The following is a 25,757-nucleotide window of genomic DNA, read 5'->3' as shown; positions in this document are numbered from 1 at the left end:
GCCTGGAGATGAAATAGTTCGTTCCAACCAACTTTACACACACAGTTGTGATCCAGAGTGGCCAGGTATTGGTCCAACATCATATAGTCATGGTTGTGGAAAAGACCTAATGTGGGTCTCCTTACCCAAAGATGCAGAAATGTGATGAGAAGAAACAGGAAGTTGCTCAAAATTGGTTTTGTTACTTGTTCTCTGGGCAAACTTGGACATATTTCTTATGTAATCCGAATCTTTTTCTGTCTCTTAAACTTCACATTCTAATACACACTTTGCAGAGTTGTTTGGATGGTAAGATGACTGTCGAAAATGTGCGACCGGCCCTGTAGCCTAGTGGTTAATGGAGCCAGATCCCACATGGCCAACCACATTTCAAATCCCAGCTCTGGTGGCTTGAAAAACACTGATCGGGACCAACAGATGGTGTAATAGTTACGTTGTTGGCCTCCCATGTAGCCAACCACATGGGAGTTTGAGTCCCAGACCCAGTGGCTTAAAACTCATACTGAGTGTGTATGAGTGCATGCCCAAAATCCTGAGAGGAGAATGGAGGAGAAGGGATTGTGGTGTGGCCATATCCTATAGCAAAAATATCTCTACAAATGAAGAAGAAGATAGGAAAGAAAATATACTGTCACATGTCCATGTGTGCCCAAAATTCCAACAGAATGGAGAAATGGAGAAGGGGTTATGGGATGACCATGCCCATTGGAGGATGCTTCCTCTCCTCTCTGCCTGTCTCTGGCACGTGCACAGACCCTCTGGCAGTTTTTTAAAAAGTTACAATAGTGTGTTGGCAAATATGTAATAATCAGTTCTGGGATTTGACAAAGAAGCCCTGATTTGAAGCATCTTACTATTTCCATGATATAAATATTCCTCCCTTTACCAGATGCAAAGGAATGGTGTAACAACTGGATAGCCAGATTTCTGACAGTGTAACAATTGCCTCTCACAAACCCATTTGAGCCAATGGAGACGGAATGTGTATCACCTGGCATACAGCAGACACTCAGTGAAGATTAGCTTTCTTATCCTCCCCAGGCATGCTTCTTTCTACCATCTTCATACCATGCTGGTGTATTATTTGATGGTCACTATTTGAATTCCTCAAGATGCAAGAGTCAACATTGTGTTTATGTAAATAAAATGACCTTTCATGTGAAGATGTCTGCATAACATTTTACAACTTTTCAGAGTTTGTTTGAGATGCTCTACCTACTTTTTTTATTTTTTAATTTGCCAGATTGTGTGTACTCCCTGGAGAGAGAGGGAGAGGGAGAAGGAGAGAAAGAAAGGTTTTAAACATGCACACACAGGTACCCAGCTTGTTTCTCAAGCCCTCAAATCCAGGACTTAAACTACATGGTTGGCCATGCGAGGTCCATCCACCTTAACTCCCACACCACAGACTGGGCTGGGGATGTTCTTGTTACCAATGCAGGATGTGTGAATTGCACAGAACTCACATTTGAGACATGTGACTTCCCCAAGAGGTTGACATTTTCCAGAGTAGGTGAAACTGAGGTAAATTTAAAGCCTATGAAGACTTTAAAGCAGAAGAGAAACGGTCATTTCAAATAATAACACTGTATAAAAGGCAGATGCTGTAAATGATAACTTTGCTCTTTCTTACACAGGCAAGTATATGAGATGTAAGATGAACAGAAGTGACACACTTATTTACCGTTTTTTAATGATGCCCCTCACCAATTCCAGGTAAGTCAGATGTTTTATTTGCTTACTTGTTTTTAATTTAACTGACACAGAGTTACTCTCCCTCTGGAAACAACTAAAAAACTAGACAACATATATGAAACAACTGTTTTCAAATATTGGGACAACAACATGTTCAAGATTTCGTTTCCTAAGAGAAATAACACAGTGAAATGAGCCCCACCATTGCCCTGGCTTTCTGCATAGAGTTTGAGTTACTAAGTAAAATACAGAACATCTAGTTAAATTTCAGATACACAACAAATCATTTCTACTAGAAGTATGTATAAAATACATACAGTGTTGTCTGTATAACATGCACACTTAATACAACATTATACAACAACAATAAATTATACAACATTATACAACAATAAATAACAACATTGTATTTTTATTTGCTGACTCTGGCAGTCCTACCTGGAGGCGATTTTTAGACTATAATACAGAGAAAGGAAGCCAAAATGGAGTATGCTCATTTCACTAGGATGAGGAGACAGGAATTCTAGTATGGTGGCACTGAATTGGAGAATTTGCAGGGCAGAATGCAGTAGGAAAGCAAGTTACCCAGGAAACAGCCAGAGAAATTTTCATAAAGACCTCCTTGATTTCTTGGCTGGGTGCTACTCTGTATATGCAGAGGATGAAATTTCACAAAGCCAACAGGCAAAGAACAAAGACCAAGGAGTTTATACAGAGTTTGTGGACATCTAAATTCCATCCATCCAGATTATAGAGACTTTGAACATTTGGGAGCATCAGAGGGCATCTGAGAGTTTACACCTTCATATTAGAAAAACTATATTGGTCCTAGAATACTAAATCCAGTGTAACAAATCCTTTAAAGGCTTCTTTTAAATCTTTAAAAGAGCCAGTAGATGGCATAACAGTTATGTTGCTGGACTCCCACATGGCTGACTGTGGTTCAAGTCCCAGGCCCAGTGACTTGAAACTTACACCAGGCATGTGGGCATGAGTGCTTGAGATCCCAGAAGAATGTGGTAGAAGGGATTGTGGCATGACCAGCCCCCGGGGGGTGATTTCTCATTTTCCCTCTCACTGTCTCTGTTTCTCTCCAGCAAGTACATGTGCCATAAAGCAAAAACCACTACCCCCCCCCAAGGTATGGGGGAACCAGCAGTTGGCGTAATGGCTATGTTGCTGGACTCCCATGTAGTTGACTGCAGTTCAAGTCCCAGACCCTGTGACTTAAACTCACGCTGGGCACGTGTGCATGTGGGCCCAAGATCTCGAGAGGAGAATGGAGGAGAAGGGATTGCAGCATGGCCATCCCCCCTGGGAGGTGATTTCTCACTTTCTGTCTCTCTGTCTCAGTCTGTCATTCTGGCAAGGGCTGCACCCTATAGCAAAAATCTCTCCAAATAAATGAATGAATGAATAAATCATCATCATCATCATCACGGTATGAGCCAGACAGTGGGACAGCAATACACAATACTCTGCAAGGCTGACCTACATGGGAGGGTTCTGGGTTTGCATCTGGAGACCTCCCTGAACACACATGACCTATGATACTGGCTGGTTGAACCTGGAGGTAGATAAGGACCCTGTTGGGTTGCTTTTCTCTCTCTCTCTCTCTTTCTCTCTCTCTCTTTTTCTCTCTCTCTATTAGCTCTCTTGCTCATGGAAAAAATAAATAAGTAAACAAACAAAGAAATCTGATGATCTGCAGTTAACTGCCTCCCAAAGCAAATTTTAGCATGTAAAAAATGCAACAAAATTTCAACGCTCTATAACTTTAATAATGGCCAGCATCTAACCAAAAATTACTGGAATTTTTTAATGGCATATTCTGACCCATAATGAAGAGGATAATTGTAGAAACAGAACCAGAAGTGAAAGGATGAAATTTACAAACAAGAAATACAAAGCAGATATTATAAATGTGTTCAAGAATTTATAGAGTAAACAAGTAACAGAGAAGATTGAAACTAAATTGGATAAATGTTTTACCTTTCCGATAACCGCTTCATCTGATGCTGCTCATCTGATAGCACCCATAATCATGGAAAAAGTCTGACTCATCATTTGCCATGGACCATTCACAGTAAAAGTGAAGGAAATCCTGAGAAAATTGAATTTCTCTTAGAATTTGCGATTTCACAGGAAAATAGTTCATTCTCTCCAGTGTAAATCATTCGATAAAATGCAACTCTGAAAAACAAGTTCTTTGTTTTAGAAATGAAGATAAGCAGATGTAGAACCCAGCTTACATCATTGCACAGGAGCGAGGAGAAATGGGGCTTAAACAAATACGTTGCAGATAGACTTTAACTGCTTCCCCCTCTATATTATGTGAAGTGTATTTTATCTCGTATTTGGATTAGTCAGCTGTTTTACTAGCATGTCAAGGAAGAATTGGTGCTTTTTAATAAGAATAAAGAAGGAAACCTGTTTTTGTTGCTACAGGGACTTAATTTGTATCCAGGAAGTTTCCGCTGAGGTTCTACTGGTACATTATTATTTGTACCTATTTTCTCCCCTTTGCACATACGAAAGATCATGTGTTTCACCTCCAGCTTCTCAATTTTATCCCTCATGTCTCTTTTTTTTTTAACTACTTCTTCTCCCCTTATTTGAATCCCATTCAAAATTTTCTCTGCTAAGTCCAGAATAGATCATTTTACTGAGCTATTATGTCATTCTTTCTTGGAAAATAAAAATAAATGTAACCACAGAATAACCTGTTTATTATCTCATGGTTAAAAGTGACTGATTTGTTGACTCATCATGAAGTTTAAACAAGATTGAACCTGCTCTGACAAAGATATGTTGGGTGGAATCAGGCCAGACACATATTGTTTACTTAGATTAATTCACTAAGGGTCCAGCCGTGAACTGGTGGTTAAAGGAGCTGGATTCCACATGGACAAGTGTGCTGTTTGAGTCCTAGGCACAGCAGCTTGAAAAACACACTGGTCTTGTGTGCGTGGATGCCCCAAATCCTAAAAGGTTAGAGAAATGGAGAAGAGACTCTGCCATCACCATGCCCTGTGGGAAGGAGAGTGCTTCCTCCCTCTCCATTTCTGGTGAGTGCACATGCACTCTGGCAAATCTCAAAACTGAGTAAAAATGAACTAGCTGACTCAATTTTGCCTCTCTTCCCCAAAACCTTCTTATAAGAAGCATTGATAAGTGCCAAGAGAACATATTTTCTCCCATTGCCAAATTTCAACTTAGTGAATAAAACAAAAGGTCCTGCAAGGACAGTTCTTTCATTGCTATCACGTCCAATATAACATTCAGTTGCACCAAATTTTTCAATTCAAACACAATTGAGCATGCCCGACCCTTCACATGTAAACACCATTTCAGAGACCTAAGAGATTCTGAAGAAGATGCCAAAAAATAAAACCAAATTCAGATCAAACTGTCTGCCACAAGCTGTATCAGATTAAGGTCACACTGACTTGGAAGAGACGAAAGGCTTTCCCAGATTGTCTCTTGTGAGCAAACTGAGAAGCCATCTAAATCCATGCTGAAAGTTTTTGCACATCCCTGAGGATTACAGCCTGTTCTCAAATCTTCTGTAATTAAATGGGATGTGGGGGTGGATAGGGAAGGGAGACAGTGAGGACATGCTAAATGGCAAAGCTCATCTGAGGGGAGAAGAGTGTAGGAGATGAGGGGAAAAAAAATGAAGAAATAGAGGTTGTTTTGATTTTTTGATTCTTAGGAGAGGGAAAGTTAACACATTAATACATTCTTGCTCAGATAAATTGTAATTGGGCCATCACAACTGTCTGAGGTAGAGGGGTGGGAAAATATGTATTTTCCCAGGAGTTTTATGATGTGTATGAGGATCTACTTGGGAATTTTTAACTATTCACCAAGCTTCTGGTTGAATATGTTTGAGAGTATTCTGGATTCTAAGTTAAAAATCACATAATAAATAGTTGATTTCTATGATTTGGAAAAAAAAATCTGAAGAACGTTATCCAATTTCATAAATACCCAGTCAAAGCATTGATTACTAAGAACCTAGAGCAAAGCTGATAGTAGGGGCAACAAATTCTTAGAACTACAACAAATTTCATGTCATCCCCCCTCAAATAGTCCATCTCCTCCAGAGGAGGGATCATTCTTGTGCCTAGTACATAGTAAATATAAATGTCTGTTAAAATGAAGAAAGTAATCAAGAAGTGCAGTCTTTAAGGTCATTAAATACTGAACAAGACTTAATTCTGGTATAAGAATATTCTGGAACACTAAATGTTTTCATTATAATCTGTGTTACTCAGCAAAAGCTTTTAGTTTGATTAAAATAAAGTCAGATAATATTTTCACTCACATATAGGTAGTTAAAACCTCAAAATGAGAAGAGGTTTGAAAGCTTTATGAGAAACCAGAGTGAAGAGATAGCGGATTTATGTCATCTGTGTGACTGCTGCAGTGGGAGGGATCTGGCACAAACTCATCTTTCTGAATTCCTTGTTCTTCTCTATAATGTCTTATTATTGGGTTGCTATGAGAACTAAAAGGTAAAGACTTGTATACTGAAAAAAAACTTTTCATATGACTTTTTAATGAGAAAATTAGCCATAGTTTTTGCACATTAAAAATATTCAGCTTGTCTCAAGGAGTCTCATCCCATTGGGTCATTTTGATTTTAGAAGTTGGCAAAGGAGTTCGTTTTACTTCCAGATAAAATTAATGGTATATGTGGTTACTGTGTTTAGTTGAAAATAATTATAAATATTTACTATCACTAGAATGTTCAATTTAAACAATTTTACATACTAAACACATTAAATAACAATGAATTATTTTTAAATGGCTGTATTCTACTGTGCTACCAAACTGCTTAGAGGATAGAAAATAAGTAAATGTGAAAATTCTGAAGAGTTGTACTGGTGGATTAATTAAACCCAAATTAATTCTTAGCTTTTTCTTTTTTTTTTTTTTTTAATTTCTGTGTTTTGTTTTTGATTGTGTGTGTGTGTGTGTGTGTGTGTGTGTGTGTGCGCGTGTGTGTGTGTGAAAAAAGGAAATAGATAAAGAGAGATGACCACACTCCTCAGGATATGGCCATCCTACAAGCTCTTTTTTCCGGTCCTTCAACCTGCTGGATCCTGGTCACTCCCACAGTGCCTAGTATGTTTCAGGCTGACCAGACAAGGTATTCAAACCACAGTAATCATCTGGAATCTGGCTTCTCTTGAGCAACTCTTTACCGTTGGGCCATGAAGCCAGCTCCAAAGTTTCTTTGTAAAAGTCATCTCCAGGGGCCACCAAAGTTTCTTTGTAAAAGTCATCTCCAGGGACCAGATGGTGATTCAGGCACTGGATTCCCACATGAATGACCATGGTTCAAGTCCTAGACCTGGCAGTTTGCCTTCTTACTTTCCCTCTCTGTCTCTGTGTCTCTCTACAGTCAAATTAAAAAATAATAGTAATAACATGAAAATAATCATCTCCACTAAGCACTTAAATGGTTCAGTGAGAATTATATTATTTGCTGAGCAGATGTGAACTTCTCTGAAACTAAGCTGGCAATCTTTAAGTGGGTTTCTTTTTTTCTTTTTTGAAACTACAACGCTTAACACTGTACTAGTGATGCTGTTAAGCAGTGTTATCTTTTTGTTTGTTTTTAAGTGATTAATCTGACTGCATAATTGGCTTTTGTTTTACATCTCCTTCCAAAAAAAAGCTTAGCACTAGATTCTCCTGTTTGAGATTTGTTCAGTTTCTAAATCTATGTTTACAACTTTCACCAGATTTAGAAAGTCTTTGTTTGAATACTTTTAAAACCCCAACCTCTTTTGCCTCTCCTTTTGGGAATATAATGACATAAATACTTTATCCTAATTAAAAAAAAAAAGAATTTAAAATTTTTATTTATTATTTTTTAATTTGCTAAAGGGCACATGTGCTCACTAGAGAGAGACAGAGAGGGAGAAAGAGAGAGAGAAAGACAGCAAGCCGCCAGGTTCAGGACTTGAACCACAATTGGCTATGTGGGAGTCCAATGCTCAAACCACCATGCCACCTGCTGCCACCCTATATCTTCTCCTGTAGTAACACAGGTCTATGAGGTTGTTTATTTTTTTTCAGACTTTTTTCTTCATGTTTTTCATATTAGGTCATTTATATTATTTTTATCTTTCAAAGTCATTGATTTTTTTTCCTGTGATCACTATATTCTCATTGAGTTTTTATTCTGATTATTCTATTTTCAGTTCTAACATGTCCATTTGTTTTCTCTTGATATCTCCTTCTTTGCTGAGACTTTTGACTTTTTTATTTGTTTCAAATGTCCTTGTAACTGCTTATTGAAGCATTTTTTATGATGGTGGTTTTGAAAACGTGATCAGATCATTCCAGCATCTCTATAATATTGATATTGGTGTCTGTTGATTGTCTCTTGTCGTTTAAGCTGAAATTTTCCTGGTTCTGAATATGAGTGATTTTCAATCATATCATGAACATTTTTGCTCTTAGGTTATAAGATTCTGGATCATATTTGAATCTGTTTTATCAAACTTCCTCCAACATCATACCAGTAAGGGAAGTAGGTTGATGGTTCATTATTGCCAGGTGGTATGAAAGCTCAGCTTCTCCGCTTGGCCTCCATGAAACTCTGGGAAGAAGGGCATCTCATTATTGCAGGAGCAAGAATGAGAATTCAGGCTCCTCCCCACCACCATACCCCACCAGACCTCTGTTGATGCGATGGGGTGCTGAGGAGCCTAGTTACCCGTGGAATATAGTAGAAGTACTAGCTGTTCACCAGCTGTCTCTGATATCACACTGGCAGGGAGGGGAATCTCTTTGTCTCTGTGTGTGGCTAGAGTTCCTGGCTCCCTACATGGTCTTATGGAAATCTCTGACATGGCAGAGGTTCAGGGAGGGGTCTTTTTACTGCCAGCTGGAGATAAAAGTCCAAACTCCCTAGCTGGGCTTCTCTAACAGTAGTAGGGTGGGGCAGGGTGCCTTGTTACAGCTGTACAAGGGCCTATGTCCAGGCTCCTCGGTCAGACTTTGCTAGTGTAGATGTGGGCAGGTCACATTTTCCCCTATGGTATTGGGCTAGAATAGAGGCAATATTATCTAAAAGTTGTCTGTTTTGCTTCCCCCTTTTCTTATCCTACAGCTTGAAAAGGCTGACTCTTCTAAGGTCATTTCTGTCTGAATCTGTTAGCATTTTCAGACTGTCTGCTTCTCAGTCACCCAGTCTGGGCTGCATGAAACAAGAAGAAAACTCATGTTGCTATGTCATTCCTTGTGTCCTGAGGTCTCTAAACTAAGTCCATCTCTCATTCTTTAAAAGTCTCTCATAATTGTTTTGTTTGTTTGATTTACAATTTCCCAGAGGGTATGTGCACCCAATAGTAAGAGACTGAGAGAGAGGAGGGGAAAAGCACCCCAGTGGGGCGTGGTCATGCCACAATCCCCTCTCCTCCATTTCTCCTCCTATCAAGACTTTGAGTATACATGCACTCATCCTGACATATTTTATATACAATGTCCAGGGCCTTAGCAGGAGAAATAGGAATAAGTGTGTCTATTCTACTTTGTCCTGTAGCCAGAAATGATCAGATTTCTATGGTTCAATACTTATGGCCAAAGCACCAGAAAACAAAGGCTCTAGGAAGGAAAATAGACGTTATAAAGTCCATATACTTTATACTGTTGCTCCCTAGCCCTCCTAATTTCCAGTCCATGTAGGCAGATGGAAAGGGTTTTAGCTCCACATCCTACTACACTGTTTTTCCTTTACAGTATCAGTGAAGAAGGTGGCAAATGAGACAATTGTAGTGCCAGGAATCTGTATTTCCCAGGTGTTAGGTTATTTGCTTCTTGCTTGGGCAGGGTGGTCCCACCAGCTCTGCTTCTTCTTGGGGTGTATCTTCTAAGGTGAGATCTCAGTTCTCGATGAAGAAGGCTCTACTGCTTTCATGACATAGTTTAGCTTAACTGACTCTTGATGTTTTGCAAATAAATTCTGTGTTAGGGTAAGAGAAGTAGCCAGTCACTTTTACAAATTCCAGATGTACTCTCTAACAACCGGTGCAAGTACTTCAAGCCTTTATGTCTTTGCTGCTGGCACAGCCTTCTCATAGCAATCAGGGCTGCCACTTAAGGAAGTGCAGTTTGCGCATTGCACAAAGGCACACAGCCAATGGGACAAAAGGGAGCTGAGACCCAGCCAAAGCTCTGTTTGCCAAACCATGTACCCACAGGGCTGCATTACCCAGAGGGGGTGCCTTTTTCAAATTTGCACAAAGGCTCCCTATAAGCAATCAGCTGGGCCCTGAACCTAACAATAGCAGTATTGCAGCATCTCAAAAGAAACATTCTCTTGTATTCCATAAACAATTATGCTTGAATATTCAGTTGATACTCATACATAATTTATATCATCACTTCAAAATCATTTATTTTTCAGGCCTACGAAAATGAGCTCCAAACCCTCTGAGGAAGGACACATTGTAAATTTCGGCCAGGATTAATTTTTTTTTTTTTTTAAGAGCTTCCAGTATTTCCCCAGGATGACACCTTCTATCAGTGAGGGCTGTACTTGCCAGATGCTGGGTAGATGACATAGGGTTTTTGGTATGCACAGTGCCCCGGCCTTACTGTGAGCACATCCCCTTTTCCCATGTTGATCCCATACACCTCACTATGTCTTCCTAAAACAATTGAAAACCTCTGCCATATGGGAGCGTCTGCATCAGGGAATAAATCCGGATACTGAAGCTTCAAACAGATAGCTAAGTAGTTATGAGAGTGTTGTCCTTGTCTGCTTAGCCAGCTACGGACACTTAAGGGCTATACCTCTTCTCAGAATAAGAGCTTTAGTGCCCTGGGTCAAAGTAACCTTTTACAAAGTATACCATTGGTCCTGGTCTTACTATACACCAAGTGTTGATTTAGGTGTGACAACGACTGTCTCTTTTGAGCAGAACTTTAGTCAGATTCCTCTGATTCTTCTCCTCGACTAGGCTCCATCTTGGGCCTCTGTCTCTGCCCTTATAAAATCCAGTGTGAACAAGAATCTGGTAAATCAATCCCATGCTTGGAGTCTAGTCACTCTTATCATCCCAGTCTGCCTTCAGCAATAATTCTATCAAGTCAGTTTAGCCAGAAACTAGTAGTGCCTGAAATTTCCTATACCAATCACCATAGCCCCATCTTGGATTAAATCTGCCTTATTGTTTTTAACATATTTGGATATTTTTTCTTTAATTAGGTATAAAACTGTTGTTTTGTATTAAGACGAATAACAGGAGAGCACCAAAGCAGTGGTCTTTTAATATAACACTGACCCTGTATTTCCTGAACTTAAAGACAAAAATGGGGCTAGCCTGTGGCCTAGTAGTTAAGGGAGCCAGATCCTACATGGCTAACCATGCAAATGGCTTGAAAAACACACTGAGAGTATGTGTGCATGCATACTCAAAAACCTGACAGGATGGAGAAGCAGAAAAGGGATTGTAGCGTGACCATATTTTCTCCCTCTCCCTGTCTCTTTGTCTTTCTGTCTCTGACAAATGCACATACCTCTGACCACCACCCCCCACCAAGAAAATAAATAAATAAAAGAGAGACAAAAAGAATGATAATGAGCTGGTGCCAGGAGCACCGAACTAAGGTCGAGAAGTCCTGGGTTCTGTCCCCTTTCTCTGCAGTGATTCGCTTAGTCGAAATCTTTCGGCACCTCTGCACCCCAGAGTCCATGCCAACTAGATGAAGAGTTCTAGCTCACTCTAAAACACTCTCACTTTATACATTCCATCCAAATACAAGTACAGCTTCAGTGAATCCTTTCGGCTGTGTTTTTTTTTTCCTTTTAAGCATTTACTTTCATTTTACTAATGCATTAAAACTTTTTTCTCCTTCACATGGAAATTGATTTCCTATCTACTAACCTCTCTTCTCTTAAACGTAATAATCTCCAATGGCAAAGACAATTTTACAAATAGCCATACGTTTTTTGTAAAACACTGTTATGCCCAAAAAAGACTTTTGAAAATCCATTATAAAGAGAAATTAAATAAAGGGAGATGGAGACTTTTGATAAGTTTTGTTTAATAGTTAGAAATAAGCAGAATAAAGTCTTCATTTTTTTTCAACTACTGATGTGTCCTTATGTTGTATAACAAATATTTTGAGAATTAAATCACAGAATTTAGCTAATACGGTTTTCTAATAGCTTGTCAAAAGAATATACTTCGATGTTGCCTTATGAATGGACTTCCACTATTAAAGTGTTTAATTTTGAAGTATCTAGTTTGGAAATACCCATTCAATGTGAAAGATTAAAACAAAACAAAATGTATTCAAAGACCAGGTTTGAGCCGGCAAGTGTTGTGGTAGTTGGGTTGCTGGACTCCCACATGGTTGACCATGGTGGAGTCCCAGACCTGGTGGTTTGAAACTCACACCAGGCATATATGAGTGTGTGCCTAAACTTCTGAGAGGAGAATGGAGGAGAGGGGATTGTAGTTTGGCCATCCCCCAGGGAGTGATTTCTTGCTTTCTGTCTCTCTGTCCCTTTGTCTCTTCGGTGAATGCCTGCGCACTATGTCAAAGAAAAAAAAAAAAGAAGAAGAAGAATAGGTTTTGGTCCTCGTTCTGCCATAGACCATGAGCTCTTAGCTAAGACATTTTCTTTCCCTGGACCTTTGTTTCCATATCTGAAAAGTGAAGATGCCAAATCAGAGGCTTTATTAATTAGATTCTTAAAATCTTATGACTACAGTTCTTCTAGACTAAAGAGTTCTTCAGAAGTCTCATATCTTCAGTTCATTTTGTTTTAAAGGGTTTTTTGTTTGTTTGTTTTGCTTTAGGGTGCGTGTGCTCACCAGAGAAAGACAGAGAGACAGAGAGAAAATGAGAAATCACGTCCCCCCCTAGGGGCAATAGCCTTGCCACAATCCATTCTCCTCCTGGGATCTTTGGCAAGCACACACACACACTGGTGTGATTTTCAAGTCACTGGGTCCAGGACTTGAACCGAGTTCAATTGGTCATATGGGAATCCAGCAATGTAAACGCTATACCATCTGCTGGCCCCCAGAACTACTAATTCTAATTACAGATGAAGAAAATGAGACTCAAATAAATTAAGTAGCTTGTCCCAAGTCACAAAACTAAACTGTGAACTGCTCAATCCCTTATGCAGATCTGTCTGATTCCAAAGCTCATAGTTTTAGCTCTACCTCCAAAGAAATCCTTGTTCTGAAGAACCAAGAACAGAGAAAACCTTCCCTAGTGTAAATGTGCAGATAATGGCTTCCATACCCTTAGCATAAAATATATATCCTAGAGAAGAGCCCATTTGGGAAAACTACTGGACTACATCAGGGTTGGCTTCTATACTTTACCCTAAAATTAACTAAGACAGTGGTTTTCAAAGTGTGGTTCCAGGGCCAGAAGCATTAGTAACATCTGGATACTTGCTAGAAATGCAAACTCAGAGTCCCCCACCCTGAATATACTGGATATACTTCGGAGAGAGAGGGTCTAGTAATCTGTGGTTTCACAAGTTCTCCAGGTGATTTCAATGCACACTAATTGGAAGACCAACTAGTCCTAACCTTGAGCTTTGTGACCTTGAGCACTGCATGGAATAACTCTGAGCTCCATTGCCAGCTCTGAAATCCTGCGGTACTCCTATGGTATAACATCTGAATTATTAATAGGAGGATAGATTGGATTCATACCCTTAATTTTGAGAACTGATAGCTAGTGAAGGGAAGAAGGAGAAAGGAGATGGGGAGGACAGAGAGGACATCCTTTCATACAGTCCTCACTTAGTCAAAGCAGCAATTTGTTTGTGGTGATTTGTGGGAGTGATGCCTGTGACATCCCAAATTAGAACATCTTTTTGGAGTCATTCTGAATGCAGCTAGCTCTTAGGGAATTTAAAAATTTATTAGGTGACTTGGAGCTCAGCTCAAAGGAAGACAGAATCAATTAAAAATATGCATTCTGTTTCCTTGGTCCTGCCTTAAGTCATTCAAAAGACAGTTTCTGGGAATGGAGTCTAAAAGGTATTTGATGTAAACAGAAATAAAGTAATATCTCACTTCCCGGGAGTTAAAACTTTTCCCTCCCTTCCCAGGAGATGACATGTATTTTGGGATCTATTTCAACCAGAGATGACATAAGCAGCCTTTGAGGTAGCTTTAGGAACTCGTGTTTCCCCCACTTAGCAATGACTCAGCGGATGGTAGAGTATGAATGGCCTTAAGTACCATACTGACGCCAGGGATCATATTGTCATTATTTATTAAACATGTTCTTGCCCACAGCCTCAGTCTCTAATGCCATTCTTACATAGTGTTTGGCTTTGGCTAGAAATGTCTTCATTAGGTCTAATTCTGCAGTTAAAAAATATGTCATTGGCCCAGTGTAGGTGGTGCAGTCCGTAAGGCACTGGCTGCAATGCTGGAAGGTACATGACTGACCACGTGTTTGGGTGCCAGGTCAGTCATCCCAAAGTGTGACAAGTACATGAGTGCATACCCAAGCTCCTGATAAGCTGGAGAGCTGGAGAAAGGACATTGCAGTGTAACCAGACCCCATCAAGGATATTTTTCTCCCTTTCTCTTTCTCTCTCTTTCTCTCATGCATGTGCAAATGCTCACTATCATGAATAAAAAATTAAAAATTAAAAAAAAGAGGCCAGCAGGTGATGCAGAAGTTAAGGCAGCCGGATCCCATAGGGATAACTGTGTGGTTCAAGTCCTGGACCCAGCAACTTGAAAAGCATGTCAGGTATGTGTGCTTTCATGCCCTAAATCCCAATAGGATAGAGAAGGGATTACAGTATGGTCATGATTTCTCATTTTCTCTCTCCAGCAAACTAAAAAAGAGAGAAAGATACCATTTTTCATCTGTGAGATTGAAACCACTGATCTATCACTAAAATACGTAATGCATAGTAACCATTCAAGATCTGTTGAATGAAATAATGAGTTAATTGAAATACTGCAAGGGCTTAAATTTGGTTTGTAAATAATGGTGATAGTTGTGCATCATTTTGAACACACATTCTTACCTATTTCTTTCATGATGAAGAAGGCACTTTTAAAAAGAAAGACTAGGACAAGCAGATGGTGTAATGGTTATGGCACTGGACTCCCACATGACAGATTGTGGTTTGAGTTCCAGGCCCAGCGGTTTGAAACTCATGCTGGACACATATGCATGCATGCCTAAAATCCTGAGAGGAGAATGTAGGAGAAGGGTTTGAGGTGTGGCCATCCCTCCTGGGAGGTGATTTCTCACTTTCTGTCTGCCTCTGTCTGGGGAGAACATGCACCTTATAGCAAAAAATCTCTCTTTAAAAAATAATAAAGGAAATTAACATGATCTAAATACATACAGTATCCCAAATACTTGTTTCTATATGTTTATATTATTTAAAGTTTGTAGACAAGAAAACTGAAGCCAAGATTCTTAAGATCCAACAGCTGGTAAATGGCAGAGCCAGGATTGGAATGCAACTCTTATCCTTCCACTTTCCTCCACTGTCTAATGTTGGACTTAGGATATGGCTCCCCTGTACTGGGGCTCAGACAGTAGCCTTGAAACAGGTTGACATGCAAGAGTCATAGGCCTTATCTACCCCTGAGATAACAGAGACAGTTGATTATGGCACAGATTACTGATAATCAAGGGAGAAATAACTAACCCCCTTTTTTTATTCAACCATTTTATACATGTAAAGTCATTTTGGGGGACCAGCAGATGGCATATTGGTTACATTGCAGGACTCCACGTAGTTGACCGTGGCTCTAGTCCCAGACCCCATGACTTAAAACTCAGGCCAGACACACGTGTGTATGTGCCCAAAATCCTGAGAAGAAAATGGAGGAGAAGGGATTGTGGTGTGACCATTCCCCTTGGGGGGTGATTTCTCGCTTGCTGTCTCTCTGTCTTTGTCTCTCTGGTGAGCGCATGTGCCCTATAGCAGAAATCTCTCTCAAAAAAAAATCATTTTTAGATATGTCATGTATACATATAAATATGTGTAAAGTGATTATAATTTATAATGAATTTCATAAAATGGACATTGATGTCTGTCACCCAGTTATGTATATCATTTCTTCGCTATAGCTCTATTTTAAGTTTATTTCTTCCACTAGCAAGACAGAGAGAGGGAAAACATCCCCAACAAAGTCTTGACTATGATCCACCTCCAGCCTCAGCCTGCCCCAAGTTATGCCCCTGCATATGTCCAATGACCTGAGCAGGGTCTCTGAATGTGAACCTGGAGCCTTCACGTGTGGGTTAGCCTCTTGGCATGTTCTGTTTTACCTCTGCATCACCATCTGGCCCCCTCCACTATATCTCTTAACCCAGAAAAAAACACTATACTGAATTTTTTTTATCCTTCCCTTGCTTTTCCTTATGCTTTTATTACATGTTTATGTATATGTATGTCCAAAATGGTTTATCAACTTTGCTATATAACTTTATACAGAAGGTAGTATACTGCAAGTATTCTTCTGCTACTTTCTTCCAAACTTGACATTATGTTCCTGAGATTTATTCATTTTGTCATGGAGAACTATGATTCATTATTCACTGCTATGTAGTATGCCATGGTATCAACATCCCGTGATCTGTTGTCCATCCTGCCAGTGGGAATTTGGATTGGTTCTGGTTTTTGCCCATCGCAAACAATGCTTCCTTGTACACCCTTGGAATGTGCCTCCCAATTCACATTTACATGTAGCTCTAGGTATATGCTAGAAGTAAATTACTTAGTTATAGGATACATGCATATTCCCTTTACAAGATGATAAGTTGCTTTCCAAAGAGTCTGGACAGTGTATATTGCTACCAGCAATAGTTCAGTGTTTTTATACCCTCTCAACATTTTCTAATGTCACACATTTTTTGTTTGCCGGCATCATTAGTGAAAATTATACCTTACAGTATTAATTTACAGCCCCTGCCTAATTAATTTAGGTTGAGCATATTTTCATATGTTTATTGGTCTTTCTTATTTTTTCATCTATGATATTAACACCATTCATATCTCTGGTCTATGGATTCTCTTTATTTCAATCTCTCATCCCTTTTGTGTCTGCAGTGTGGATAAAAAGTTTAAAATGGGGACCAGCAGTTGGTGTAATGGCTATGTCACTGGACTCCCATGCAGTCAACTGCAGTCGAGTCCCGGGCCCGGTGGCTTAAACTCACACTGGGCACGTGTGTGTGCGTGCCCAAGATCCCAAGAAGAGAATGGAGGTGAAGGGATTGCGGCCTGGCCATCCCCCCTGGGGGGGGTAATTTCTCACTTTCTGTCTCTTTGTCTCTCTTTCTGTCTTTCTGGTGAGCTCACGTACCCTATAGCAAAAACCTCTCCAAAAAAATAAATAAATATAAAGTTAAAGATGCATGAGGAATAAAGTGGAGGAAGATGAGTGTTCTAAGAAGAGGAGACATCATGTTTGAAAGCCCAGAAGTGAAAGAGAAATGTGGTGTGTTTGAGAAACCAATAAAAATTCCATGCAAGATGATGTGAAAATGCAAGCTTTGACTTCAAGGTGTGGAAGAGGTCAGAACCTGGAGTTTCAAGGCAGGCTTACCTATACAGTAGTAATCATCACATCGTCTGGCCCTGGTGGCTTGAAAAACACACAGGGCATGCATGTTGGCAGGCCCTAAATCCAGGTTGGAACAATGGAGAGAATGTAGATTTGGGACTTTTCCCTAAGGACCTTTCTTAGAAAACCATTGAAGAATTCGAGGTAGCACAATTTTTGTGACCGAAGTTGTGCTCTTTTTTAAAAAGAAAATTTCTAGTTTCAGGATAAATCATGATTTAAAGGGCAGTAGAGGCAGGAGTCATGAAAAGGACGCCTTTATTTAAGCAAAATAGAGTGGTAACTAGATCCAGAGCAGTTGTAGTGAGGGTAAAAGACCTCCAAGGTTTTGAGAGGCTTGATAATAATTGGTCACAGGCTTGGCAGAAAGTCAAGGATGGCACCCCTATGTCTTATGTGAGCCGTTTAATAGTCAACATTGCCACTTCTAGACACTGGGAATGCTTTTGATCCTTAGCATTTTTAGGAGATGGGACCAGCAGGTGGCATGGTGGTTAAGGTGCTGGACACTCCCACATGGCTGACCACAGTTTGAGTCCTGGACCTGGTGGCTTGCTTTCTCACTTTCCCTCTCTCTCTCTCTGTGGGTCTCTCTCTGGTCAAATTAAAATAAATAATGAATAAATAAAATTTTAAAAAATTAAAAAAAAATTCTTAGGAGATACAAAGGGAAGAAAATATTGCCTTCATGTTATTAATGTCATGACTAATAGTCAGGAAAACCAAGTATTGTTAATTTGTTGAAGTCCATCTATTCCATTATATTCTGAGAACTCCTGGCTTCTTCTCATCTTTTCCACTTCAAATGGCAATGCTTTAAACCATTTGTTATCTGATTCCTTTTTTTATTATTTTTATTTTTAATTTGTTGTAAAGTTCTTATGTTCACTGGAAAGAGAAACAGAGAGAGGGAAAGTGAGAAATTCCTCTTCAGGGGGGATGGCCATGCAGCAAATCCCTTCTCTTCCACTTTCTTTTTAGGATTTTTAGGCATGCACACCATGCACTCCGTGTATTTTCCAAGCCACCAGTCCCAAACTCAAACTGTGGGATTGCCCATGTGGGATCCAGCTGCTTTAACCACCACGCCACTGGTTGACCAATCCAATTTTCTTTGATTGTATATGGAAGCAAATGCACAACCATAGGCGGGGTTATGTGATTTAGAAAAGAAAGAAAGATACTGGGTTCTGATATAATCCTTGAACTTAGAGTGTTTTTTACATTCAGCATTTTTAGCAAAATCTGTGTTTCTTGGAACCATGGACATGTTCAATGACAGCCTAGATTTCAGTAGATTTGAGAACACTCTGAAATGGTCTAGGTAAAATTTTATTTCATACCCATTTTATTTCTGAACTTTTTATTTTTAAGTTCTTTTTTTAAGAACTTTTTCTTTTTAAGTTCTGTGTTTTCAGTTGTCAGAGGACACATGTGCTCACCAGAGAGATGACACAGGGAGTGAGGAGAGCACCCCCTAATGGGGCATAGTCACGCCACAATTCCTTCTCCATTTCTCCATCCTGTCCAGATTTGGGCAGTTGGTGTAATGGCTATGTCACTGGACTCCCATGCAGTCAACTGCAGTCGAGTCCCGGGCCCGGTGGCTTAAACTCACACTGGGCACGTGTGTGTGCGTGCCCAAGATCCCAAGAAGAGAATGGAGGTGAAGGGATTGCGGCCTGGCCATCCCCCCTGGGGGGGGTAATTTCTCACTTTCTGTCTCTTTGTCTCTCTTTCTGTCTTTCTGGTGAGCTCACGTACCCTATAGCAAAAACCTCTCCAAAAAAATAAATAAATATAAAGTTAAAGATGCATGAGGAATAAAGTGGAGGAAGATGAGTGTTCTAAGAAGAGGAGACATCATGTTTGAAAGCCCAGAAGTGAAAGAGAAATGTGGTGTGTTTGAGAAACCAATAAAAATTCCATGCAAGATGATGTGAAAATGCAAGCTTTGACTTCAAGGTGTGGAAGAGGTCAGAACCTGGAGTTTCAAGGCAGGCTTACCTATACAGTAGTAATCATCACATCGTCTGGCCCTGGTGGCTTGAAAAACACACAGGGCATGCATGTTGGCAGGCCCTAAATCCAGGTTGGAACAATGGAGAGAATGTAGATTTGGGACTTTTCCCTAAGGACCTTTCTTAGAAAACCATTGAAGAATTCGAGGTAGCACAATTTTTGTGACCGAAGTTGTGCTCTTTTTTAAAAAGAAAATTTCTAGTTTCAGGATAAATCATGATTTAAAGGGCAGTAGAGGCAGGAGTCATGAAAAGGACGCCTTTATTTAAGCAAAATAGAGTGGTAACTAGATCCAGAGCAGTTGTAGTGAGGGTAAAAGACCTCCAAGGTTTTGAGAGGCTTGATAATAACTGGTCACAGGCTTGGCAGAAAGTCAAGGATGGCACCCCTATGTCTTATGTGAGCCGTTTAATAGTCAACATTGCCACTTCTAGACACTGGGAATGCTTTTGATCCTTAGCATTTTTAGGAGATGGGACCAGCAGGTGGCATGGTGGTTAAGGTGCTGGACACTCCCACATGGCTGACCACAGTTTGAGTCCTGGACCTGGTGGCTTTCTTTCTCACTTTTCCTCTCTCTCTCTCTGTGGGTCTCTCTCTGGTCAAATTAAAATAAATGATGAATAAATAAAATTTTTAAAAATTAAAAAAAAATTCTTAGGAGATACAAAGGGAAGAAAATATTGCCTTCATGTTATTAATGTCATGACTAATAGTCAGGAAAACCAAGTATTGTTAATTTGTTGAAGTCCATCTATTCCATTATATTCTGAGAACTCCTGGCTTCTTCTCATCTTTTCCACTTCAAATGGCAATGCTTTAAACCATTTGTTATCTGATTCCTTTTTTTATTATTTTTATTTTTAATTTGTTGTAAAGTTCTTATGTTCACTGGAAAGAGAAACAGAGAGAGGGAAAGTGAGAAATTCCTCTTCAGGGGGGATGGCCATGCAGCAAATCCCTTCTCTTCCACTTTCTTTTTAGGATTTTTAGGCATGCACACCATGCACTCGGTGTATTTTCCAAGCCACCAGTCCCAAACTCAAACTGTGGGATTGCCCATGTGGGATCCAGCTGCTTTAACCACCACGCCACTGGTTGACCAATCCAATTTTCTTTGATTGTATATGGAAGCAAATGCACAACCATAGGCGGGGTTATGTGATTTAGAAAAGAAAGAAAGATACTGGGTTCTGATATAATCCTTGAACTTAGAGTGTTTTTTACATTCAGCATTTTTAGCAAAATCTGTGTTTCTTGGAACCATGGACATGTTCAATGACAGCCTAGATTTCAGTAGATTTGAGAACACTCTGAAATGGTCTAGGTAAAATTTTATTTCATACCCATTTTATTTCTGAACTTTTTATTTTTAAGTTCTTTTTTTAAGAACTTTTTCTTTTTAAGTTCTGTGTTTTCAGTTGTCAGAGGACACATGTGCTCACCAGAGAGATGACACAGGGAGTGAGGAGAGCACCCCCTAATGGGGCATAGTCACGCCACAATTCCTTCTCCATTTCTCCATCCTGTCCAGATTTGGGGCACATAGGCACACAGGCCCAGCATGTTTTTCAAGCCTCCAGACCCAGGACTTCTATTGCAGTCTGCCATGTGAGATCTGGCTCCCTAAACCCTTAGCTACTGGACTAGCTCCTGAAATTGCTCTTTTAGAGCATTTTTTCCTCAAACCTCGATGTGCATATAGATCATGTGGGAATCTTGTTCAGTGCCAATTCTCCTTTAGTCGGTCTGGGTGGAGCCCCAATTTCTTACATTTTTCACAAGCTCCTGGAAGACGCTCATGTTGCTGATCTGGCTTTTAAGAAAGCAAGGTTCTAGACGGACTCAGAATTTCTCAAAGTAAATAGCTGTGGGCAGGAAGAGAGATCATCAGCCAGGGACTTAATCTCAGAACTGTAACTAGGTTGGGGATAAGCAGAACTAGGTCTTGCAAAATGATAAGGCAGAAAAATGTTATCAAGACATTTCCCTGCCCTCCAAATTCCTCTCTTCATCCGGCACCTTGCCCAGACCTTAGTCCGTCTTTCTATAGAGGTGGTTAAAAGAGGCCGACAAGCAGGTGGTCTCTCCCCTTATATCTCCCTCCATCCCCTCTCTGGCCTCGGCCAGCCCAGACCATGAGAACATGCATGGCCATGCCTAGTATACTCAGGGAGGTCTCCAGAGGCAAACCAGCAACCTTTCCATGTGGGCCAGCCTCACAGAGCATGATGGTACCAATCCCCAGGTACACTTTCAAATTTCAAGATTCAAAGGAACAAGAAGTTAATATGAAATGACAGGCAGTACTTTGATACTCGTCAACAGGGATCCTTGCTCAGCCCTCCTCAATATCAGTTATGGAAGACTCAACTAACCTAAAACTTTGTTTTATATATTGAGTCGTTGGGAAAACCATGGCACATTTTTACATAGAAAAATAAATCATGACTTTCCCAATGACCTAATAAAATACTGTTTCCTGCTTATTTTTCTATGCCTCCTTAAAGCAGTCTTAAGATATGCAAATATTAAAAAGAAAAGAATTTACCTCTAAAGTGTATCTGTTGGCAATTTCGTCTGTGCTCTCCTTAGTCAGAGGTGACCTATGGTGTAGGGACCGTTGTGGGACCGAGTGACTGGAGGAATAAGCATGTTGAGATGGATTGGATTAGACAGCATTGTTCCAATTAATCACGCTGATCTTAGAGCCAGGAGATGTGAGGTTCTGTTTTGACATTTGCCTTCTTTGTGACCTAGGGCAAGTAATTCCATGTCTTTGATTTCGCATGTAAAATGAAACAGCAGGAAAAAATGATTTCTAAGTTTCTTGCTGGTTGTTTAGGATTTTTGTTTTCTTTTTTAAAGATGATCATGGAGCTAAATTTTCTTTTCTTTATTCATGATAGAAAGTGTGAGAGAAAGAGAAAGAGGAGCACTCTCCTCTCCACAGGGTCTGGTCTTACTGCAATCCCCTCCGGCTCTTCCAGTCATGGGCATAGGTCGGCATGCTTTAGGCTGACTGCGCTGGATTCGAATTATGGTCAACACATGGGATATGGCTTCCCTTGAGCAGCAGGTATTATTGTACATCATAGCTTTACCAACACCCTCCCCCCCAAAAAAAATTAAAAGAGAATCTTTAAGTTGCAGCGTTTTTGTTTTGTTTTGTTTTTACAGTGGTTGATCATCGTAATTACTTAGGAGAACTTTCAGAAACAGAGATCTCTTCCTATCCTGCTTAGATCATTTGTAGATGCAGCCAGGAAACTACTTTGATGAAGTTCTCCAGGCAAATTCTGTTCATCAGATAAATCTGGGAATCATCAAAATAAGCCACAAGGGGGAGCCCAGGAGATGGTGAGTTTCCTCTCTGATTTCAAACCATTTCAAATAGGAAAGTAGAAATAAAATTGATTTACCATTTCAACATCTGATTTTGCCTCATATCATTGAAAGAAATTTGTGGTCAAAAACATCTCTTACTCTTCGGTATTTTAGGTTTAATTTTCTTCTGCATAAGCTAATGTTGTATTAATTAACATCACATGTATGTAATCTCCAGCATTACTGACATACAAAAGTAACATAATCTTCAACCCTTGAGCTAAGGTTGGAGGTTTGGAGAGTAGTAAGGTATATTCCGATGTGATTAAAGTTAAAGGTTCCAAATTTTCTAAGACAATCCCTTAACCCATCATTCCACATTTTTCTTTGTGGAAGCTTCAAGGAAGAATCAGCTATACTTAGTGTCTCAAAGCAAACTGACTTACTTCATCATCTTTTTCCTCAAAACATCTGTTTTTTTTTTTCTTTTAGCTCATCTGTAAAAGGAAATTAATAAGAAAACTAACCTCTTAGGATCATTGCATGGCTTAAATGAGTTAATACATCTGAAGCATTAGGAGCAGTGCTTAGTATAGATTAGCATATATAAACTACATTGTGTTGTTACTATTATTCTCTGTCTTGGCAGGGCCTCCAATATTCAGTTACTCAGCCCTCAAACCCAGGTTTCATTCTGCTCTTCTGTCTCTCGGATACAATTGGTGTTCAATTGGTAATATTCTTTTTCTCTCTTTCTTTCATTTTCACAGAGGTACATGCACTTTCCAGAGGGAGATAGGAAGGGAGAAGGAGAAAGTACCCTTCAGTGGGCCAAAGTCATGCTTCAATCCCTTCTCCTTCACTTCTCTACTCTGTCAAGACTTGAGGTATGCATGTGCATGTGCCGGTGTTTTATTGTTTGTTTCAAGAGTCTGTTTTTTGTTTTTTTTGTTTTTTTTGGTTTTTTTTGCTATAGGGAGCGTGCACTCACCAGAAAGACAGTGAGAGACAGGGAGACAGGAAGAAATCACCCCCCACCCCCAGCGGGGATGGCCATGCTGCAATCCCTTCTCCTCCATTCTCCTCTTGGGATCTTGGTCACGCATGCACACATGCCTGGGGTGAGTTTAAGCCACTGGGTCTGGAACTCAAACCGCAGTCAACTATATGGGAGTCCAGTGGCATAGCCATTACACCAACTACTGGTCCCATGCTCAACTTTTTTATGGTGGGTTGGGAATCAAACCCAGGCCTTCCATGTGGCCTCAGCCTGCTGAGCAGTAGTGTCCAGAAGAGCTACGACAATTGGTCCTGTAATTGTTATTATTGCAAGTTTTCTGTAAGCCTGAAGTGATTTTCAAAATGAAGATAAAACGATTTTCTGATTTTCCTCAGAACAATGTCCAAAGTCCTTCCCTACAGCTGTAGACTCATCATCTGCTGTTTTTCCACCTTAATATATACATTTCAGACATAATATATGGTTTTAATGGATTCCCTTGGCATTTACTGTTCTATGGGTTGGAAGACTATGGTCTTCTCCAATTTGTTCACCTAGAAGACTCCTATTTATACCTCAACACCCAGAAGATAATTCCTCCTGTGTGATACCTGTATTATTGGACTATATTAATCACTTGTCTCCCTGGGGCTCCCTGGGTTCCTCCTTTCAAAGTTGTCCTCTTTTCCAATCTAATGTAATTAGTCTGTTTCCTTTTCTGAACTCAAAGTTATTTAGAACAGGGTCTCCCAGTCCTTATTCATGATCATGTCCTCGGAGCCTGAAATCCTGTTTTCTGTCCTCTTGCGTCCACAGATCCATGTTTGTTTGCCAGCCATGCTGGTTTCTCACCTTCTGCGTTGGAAGCAGCCCTCGGTTTGCTGCTGTTTCCTGTTGTTTCCAGCTGAGTCTTGGCTCCTAGCTATTCTCTCTGTACATATATTTTTAAACTTTTTCCCCATGTGAAGGAAGTGAGCCATTACTGATGAGGACTTGGAATCTACTGGTCATCACTGTTACTCCTAGAGCTCACCTCAACCCCCTCATCCCCAGTGACTTCCCTCCAGTTATCCTAATTCTGTGTTAGAGTCAGTGCTTTACTCTTTTATCAAAGGTAGGTATGTATGTATGCACACACACACACACACACACACACACACACACATATATATATATATACTTTTTTTAATTTTCCAGGGGGTATGTGCACTCATGGGGGTGAGGGAGAATGCACCACCCCATGGTACATTTTCATGCTACAATCCCTTCTCTTTTACCTCTCCCTCACGTCTGGATTTTAGACACATAAGCACATGTGCCCAGTGTTTTTCTCAAGCCACCAGGTCCAGGATTCCACCCATGCAGTTGGCCATGTGGGATCCAGCTGCTTTAACCACTAGGCCACAGAGCTGCCCCCAGTTATTTTACTTTTGTGAAGTCTCAATTTTCTCTTCTATAAAAAGGCTACACTTTAGCCCAGTATCTCTTATAAAAGAGTTATATTTTTTTTTATTTCATTTGTTTAGACCCCCTTTTCAGACAGTTCATCTGATCTAATCTTTTCTGCTGATCTGTCACGTTTCATGAAACGTTGGTAAAAACTAACAGGTACTTTCTTTATGTAAATCAAAGACCACCATGCACATTCTTAGTGAATTTATGTCCTTTCAGGTCATTACATTTTCATTGTACAGAGATTTTAGGATACAGTAAGCTTAGCACAGTTTTACAGCAATAAATATCTCTTTTAGAAGTTCCAAGTTTTCATTGCTGTTTGCACTATTGTCAAGGCTACATTTTGTGACTAAAACGTGAAGGAATTCCTTGGGAAAAAAACTCTTTGATATTGGTAATAAAACATACTCACTCTGAAATACCACTTGTGATTACTGAGTATCTTCTGTGCTAAAGAAACATATTGCATGCTTAAAATTTGCATGTTGGGAACATGAAAAATATTACTCTGGAATGAACATTTCATCATAGAACTTTGTCTTTTTTGTTCAACACCTTATGGCCAGGGCTTCAGACAGTGCTTGACCCATAGAAACTCAAAAAAGATTTGATGAATGAGGAAGTAAATGAGGTAAAAAAAAAAAAGCCTG

General features: G+C 39.9%; 1 pseudogene; it reads left to right on the top strand.

The window, feature by feature from the left end:
* Window positions 1–306: 306 nt before the first annotated feature.
* Window positions 307–25,757, top strand: part of LOC102485598 (60S ribosomal protein L8-like) — a 47,191-nt pseudogene continuing 21,740 nt past the window's right edge.

The sequence above is a fragment of the Tupaia chinensis genome, unplaced genomic scaffold (genome assembly GCF_000334495.1).
Source record: "Tupaia chinensis unplaced genomic scaffold, TupChi_1.0 Scaffold000354_1, whole genome shotgun sequence".
NCBI lineage: Eukaryota > Metazoa > Chordata > Mammalia > Scandentia > Tupaiidae > Tupaia > Tupaia belangeri.
This window is presented reverse-complemented; position numbering and strand designations above follow the sequence as displayed.